Raw genomic sequence first — 6,000 nt, forward strand, 5'->3', positions numbered from 1 at the left:
GTGCCTACATAAAACCAAAAGCTTCTGGAGTGCATTTGCAATGGCAAATGGTCCTGGTTCACTCATTCATTCTCTCTCTCTCTCTCTCTCTCTCTCTCTCTCTCTCTCTTCTTGCAAATATTGTTTTTGTTTTGTTTTTCAAAGTAGGGTCTTGCTCTAGCCCAGGCTGACCTGGAATTCACTCTGTATGCTCAGGGTGGCCTTGAACTCATGACAGTCCTCCTACCTATGCCTCCCAGATGCTGGGATTAAAGGCGTGCACCACCACACCTGGCTAAATAATTCTCTTTTAAAGCCAGGATGGTGCACACCTGTAATCCCAGCACTCTGAAGACTAAGGAGGATTGCCTGGAGTTTGAGGCCAGCCTGGCACTACAGAGTGAGTTTCAGGTCAGGACTTGAGCTAGAGTGAGACCCTACCTCAAAAAAAAATTATATGAGCTGGAGAGATGGCTTAGCGGTTAAGCATTGGCATGTGAAGCTTAAGGACCCCAGTTCCAGGCTCGACTCCCCAGGACCCACGTTAGCCAGATACACAAGGGGGCGCACGCGTCTGGAGTTTGTTTGCAGTGGCTGGAGGCCCTGGTGCACCCATTCTCTCTCTATCTGCCTCTTTCTCTCTCTGTTGCTCTCAAATAAATAAATAAAAGTAACAAAAAAATTATGTTATCAAAATAGAAGAAGGGGACTTCTGGTTAAGATGGCAGTGTAGGAACCACACCAAAGCAGCCTAGGGGAGAAAACGCCACATAAATAAAACAGCAAAATACACTCTTCTACTAAAAAGTGAGGTGCATAAGAAATTACCAACTGTAGCAGAGAAGTAGGAGAGACCCAGAGCATCTAGAGCCCACATAGGCAGGCAGAAGCGGCTCCCACAGCTGCGAGGCTCAATTTGAGCTACAGGCAATGCCAGGTGCGGGGATTTTCCACTCACACCGGAGCTCTTCACAAACTCAAGAAACATGAAGGTACTCAACAGTGGACACTGCAAGCCTTACATTTGGCCAGCCAGGCCAAATGAGCCAAGGGGTGCAATAGTGCCACATCTGTCATGGGGGAAACCAACTGCCCTCTAATTAGACTGGAGGCCCGCTTCATGGTAGGGAATACATTCCTGATACTGAAAACTTAAAACAGGGGTACTCATGAACCCTAGGAGTGTAACATCTGGTGCTGTCTGGCTAAATGTACATACTATGCTTATCAAACTGCCCAGTAAGCACGTCTCTTAATGTTCACACCCTTATATTAATGCTACTCTCACTTTTGGTAGAGAATCTTCTCTTTCCAGATGGCAGTGACCTTGGGATGACTCAGAAGACATCATGGTGCTGGAAGGAAGTGACTGCAGTGCTCAGCACTGTAATATCTCTATCACACCTTCCAAGGCTCAGGGTCTAATGCGGAAGAGGAGGCGGAAAGACTGTAAGAGCCAAAGGAAGAGTACGACTCCTTACAACATGCCCCCCCCCCAGACACAAAACGGCCTGGATATCCATGACCTCACAGTGCCTGACACTACCTCCACAAGACCATCATAAGAGGAGGAAAAGATCATGACATCAAAATAAAAGAGAGACTGAGATGGGGAGGGGATATGATGGAGTTTCAAAGAGGAAAATGGGGAGGGGGAGGGTATTACCATGGGATATTTTTTATAATCATGGAAGTTGTTAATAAAAATTTGAAAAAAATATGAACAAATAAATAAAGAAAGAATAAGAAATATGAAGGGAGGACAACAGCAACCAATGGAGGAGCAGATCACAAGGTAGAGGATCACGTGGACCAGTGGGAGAACTAGAGCCGCCATCCACAGCCTCCCCTCCCCCACCACCAGTGCAAGCTCCAGCAAGCACCAGAGACCTGGGGAAGGGAGATCACAGCACCCAGCATCAGCGACCAGAGCAGCAATCCAATAACCCAGCCAGCCTACTTGAACCCACAGTGCACCAAAGAGGGACCCAAGCAGGAGCACAGCATAACTGAGTCCAAAATCATCCCAAAAGGTAACTAGGATTACACCAGGTCAGTACCCATCAAATAAGCCTGGTATATAGGTTTGAATAGGAAGTGCTAATTGCACCTTCCATATCAGGATAAATTATATGTTAAATCTGATGGATGTTCTGATTTGCCGTTTTTTTGTTTTGTTTTTGAGGTAGGTTCTCACTCTAGTCCAGGTGCCATTTTTTGTTTTTTTTGTTTTTTTTTGTTTGTTTTTAGAGGTAGGGTCTCACTCTAGCCAAGGCTGACCTGGAATTCACTATGCAGTCTCAGGGTAGCCTCTAACTCACAGCAATTCACCTACCTCTGCCCCCCAAGTGTTGGGATTAAAGGCATGCGCCACCACACTGGCTGGATTTGCCATTCTCTTTTTTCTTTTTTTTTTTTTAATTTTTTAAAATTTATTTTTATTTATTTATTTGAGAGCAGGAGACAGAGAAAGAGAGAGAGAGAGAGAGGAGAGAGAATGGGCATGCCAGGGCCTCCAGCCACTGCAGACGAATGCCAGACACGTGTGCCCCTTTGTGCATCTGGCTAACGTGGGTCCTGGGGAATCGAGCCTCGAACCGGGATCCTTAGGCTTCACAGGCAAGTGCTGAACTGCTAAGCCATCTCTCCAGCCCCATGGATTTGCCATTCTTAAATAAGCTTTATTTTGGGCTTTTCTTTTGTTACTTCCTGATTTATAGTGGCTTTCTTTCCTCTTCTGTTGTTCATTAGGGAATGATCTCACTTAGTCACAAGCTGACTTGGAACCCTCAACAGACCAGAAATATATTTTTTTTTAATTTTTATTAACAATTTCCATGATTATAAAATTTCCCATGGTAATACCTTCCCTCTCCAGACCAGAAATCTTAACCTAGTTGACAGGATTAAGGGTGTGGGGCAACACACACCCTAAGGAATTGAGACTTTGTTAGAGGATCTCGTTGTCATAATACCTACTCTTGTATAAATACTCTGTACTGTTTTTCAGTGAATGTATACATTGTTTAGTTAAATTTTAGAATCTGTCTGTATTTTGTAGCAACAAAAACAGCGTGGTACTGGCACAAAAGCAGACATGTAGATCAATGGAACAGAATAGAGGACCCAGATGTAAGTCCGGGTAGATATAGCCACCTGATATTCAACAAAAATGCCAAAATACTCACTGGAGAAAAGGCAGCCTCTTCACCAAATGGTGCCGGGAAAACTGGATATGTATCTGTAGAAGGATGAAAATAGATCCTTCTCTCTCTCCATGCACAAGAATTAAGTCCATATGGATGAAAGACCTTAACATCAGACCTGAAACTCTGAAGCTGTTAGAGGAAAAAATGGGGGAAACCCTTCAACATATTGGTCTTGGCAAAGACTTTCTGAATATAACACAAATTGCTCAGGCAATAAAACCACAGATTAACCACTGGGACCTCATGACATTACAGAGATTTTGTACGACAAAGACACTGTGAATAAAGCAAAGAAACAACCTGCAGAATGGGAAAAAATCTTTGCCAGCTATACATCTGATAGAGGATTAATATCTAGGATATACAAAGAGCTCAAAAGTTAAATAATAAGAAATCAAACAAACCAATTTAAAAAATGGGCTATGGAACTAAATAGAGTTCTCAAAAGAAGAAATACAGATGGCATATAAGCAACTAAAAAAATGTTCTACAACCCTAGTCATCAGGGAAATGCAGATTAAAACTTCGTTGAGATTCCATCTCACTCCTATCAGATTGGCTACCATCATGAAAACAAATGGCCATAAATGCTGACAGGGATGTAGAAAAAGAGGAACCCTTCTCCACTGTTGGTGGGAATGCAATCTGGTCCAGCCATTGTGGAAATCAGTGTGGAGGTTCCTAAGACAGCTAAAAATAGATCTACCATATGACCCAGCTATAGCACTCCTAGGCATGCATCCTAAGGACTCATCCTATTACGTTAGAGATACTTGCTCAATCATGTTTATTGCCACTCAATTCACAATAGCTGGGAATTGGAACCAGCCTAGATGTCCCTCAACTGATGAGTGGATAATGAAGATATGGCACATATAATGGAGTTCTACTCAGCGGTAAAGAAAAATGAAGTTATGAGATTTGCAGGAAAATGGATGGATCTGGAAAGGATTATACTAAGTGAGGTAACCCAGGCCCAGAAAGATAAACATCACATGTTCTCTCTCATATATGGATCCTAGCTACAGATGATTTGACTTCTGTGTGAGTGGGAAGAAAACTCAGTAGCAAAGGCCAGTAAGCTAGAAAAGAGATATAAAGGGAAGAGAAAGGAAGGGAGGAGGTACTTAATAGGATGGTATTGTATATATGTAAGTAGAATAGGTTAATGGGGGTGAAAAGGCCCAAAATGAGATCAAGGGAAGAGATTAAGTAAAGGAAAGGTGGAGGGAGGGCTAATCAAAATCTAAGAGGAGCCGTGCGTGGTGGCACACGCCTTTAATCCCAGCACTAGGGAGGCAGAGGTAGGAGGATCACCAAGAGTTCGAAGCCACCCTGAGACTACAGAGTGAATTTCAGGTCAGCCTGAGCCAGAGTGAGACCCTACCTCGAAAAACCAAAAAAAAAAAAAAAAAATCTAAGAGGATATAAACAAATCATATGGAAACCTACTTTTTTTGGACAATGGAAGACTCAGGAGCCATAGATTTTTACTAGAAAATTTTCAGTGCTATGGGATACCTTCCAGTGAGTTGTTGGCCAGGGAGGTCCCCCAAAACATTACAGGCCATTGCCGAGGGCCTTGGTTTCCCACCAGTAATAGATGGTAAGACCCTATTGCTGAAGACTCCACATACTTGGGTTGCAAGGCAACTGAGGAAATCCTGCTGGAACTAAGCTGATAACCTCCTCCATGTAGACCAGCTGACAGAAAGCTGGAAGAAGCCATTCTGCGTGCAGTTCAATGGGAGGGAGAGAAATCTCCAGTGAAGATACTCAACAGTAGACACTGAAAGTCATATTTTGCAGGCCAAATGAGGCAGCAGGTGCAATAGTGGCATGTCTGTCATTGTGGAAACCAACTGCCCTCCAATTGTACTGGAGGCCCGCTCCATGGGAGGGAACACATCCCTGATACTGAAAACCTAAAACAGGGGTAGTCATGAGCCCTAGAGATGTAATGTCTGGTGCTATCTGGCTAAATGTATATACTATGCTCATCAAACTGCCCAGTAAGCACTTCTCTTAATGTTCATATCCATATATTAATGCTACTCTCACTTTTGATAGAAAACCTTCTCTTTTCAGATGGCAGTGACCTTGGGATGACTCAGAAGGTGCCATGGTGCTACGAAGAAGTGACAGAGGAGTGCTCAGCACTGCAATATCTCTATCACACCTTCTAAGGCTCAGGGTCAATTGTGGAAGAGGTGGCAGAAAGAATGCAAGAGCCAATGGAAGGGTAGGACTCCTTACAACATGCTCCTTCAGACACAAAATGGCCTGGATATCCATGACCTCACAGTGCCTCACACTATCTACACAAGACCATCGTAATAGGAGGAAAAAAATCCTAACATCAAAATAACAGAGAGACTAATTGAGAGGAGAAGGGGATATGATGGAGAATGGAGTTTCAATGGGGAAAGTGTGGGGAGGGAGGGCATTACCATAGGATATTGTTACAATAATGAAAGTTGTTAATAAAAATAATAATAAATAATTTTTTAAAAAAATAGAAGAAGGAATCCAGGCATGGTGTCACACACTTTTAATCCCAGCACTCGGGAGACAGAGGTAGGAGAATTGCCATGAGTTCAAGGCCACCCTGAGACTACAGAGTGAATTCCAGGTCAATCTGAACTAGAGTGAGATATTGCCTCGAAAAACAAAACAAAACAACATAAAAAAAAAAAAAAAAAAAACAGAAGAAGGACTAGTTGAAAAAAAGAAGGGGCTCCCTGGAAGGGAAATAGGAAGGTGAGACAAAGGCATGTGGTGGGCGGGCATTATGATCAGGGTATATTGTGAC

Source organism: Jaculus jaculus, chromosome 6 (assembly GCF_020740685.1).
Source record: "Jaculus jaculus isolate mJacJac1 chromosome 6, mJacJac1.mat.Y.cur, whole genome shotgun sequence".
Classification (NCBI taxonomy): domain Eukaryota; kingdom Metazoa; phylum Chordata; class Mammalia; order Rodentia; family Dipodidae; genus Jaculus; species Jaculus jaculus.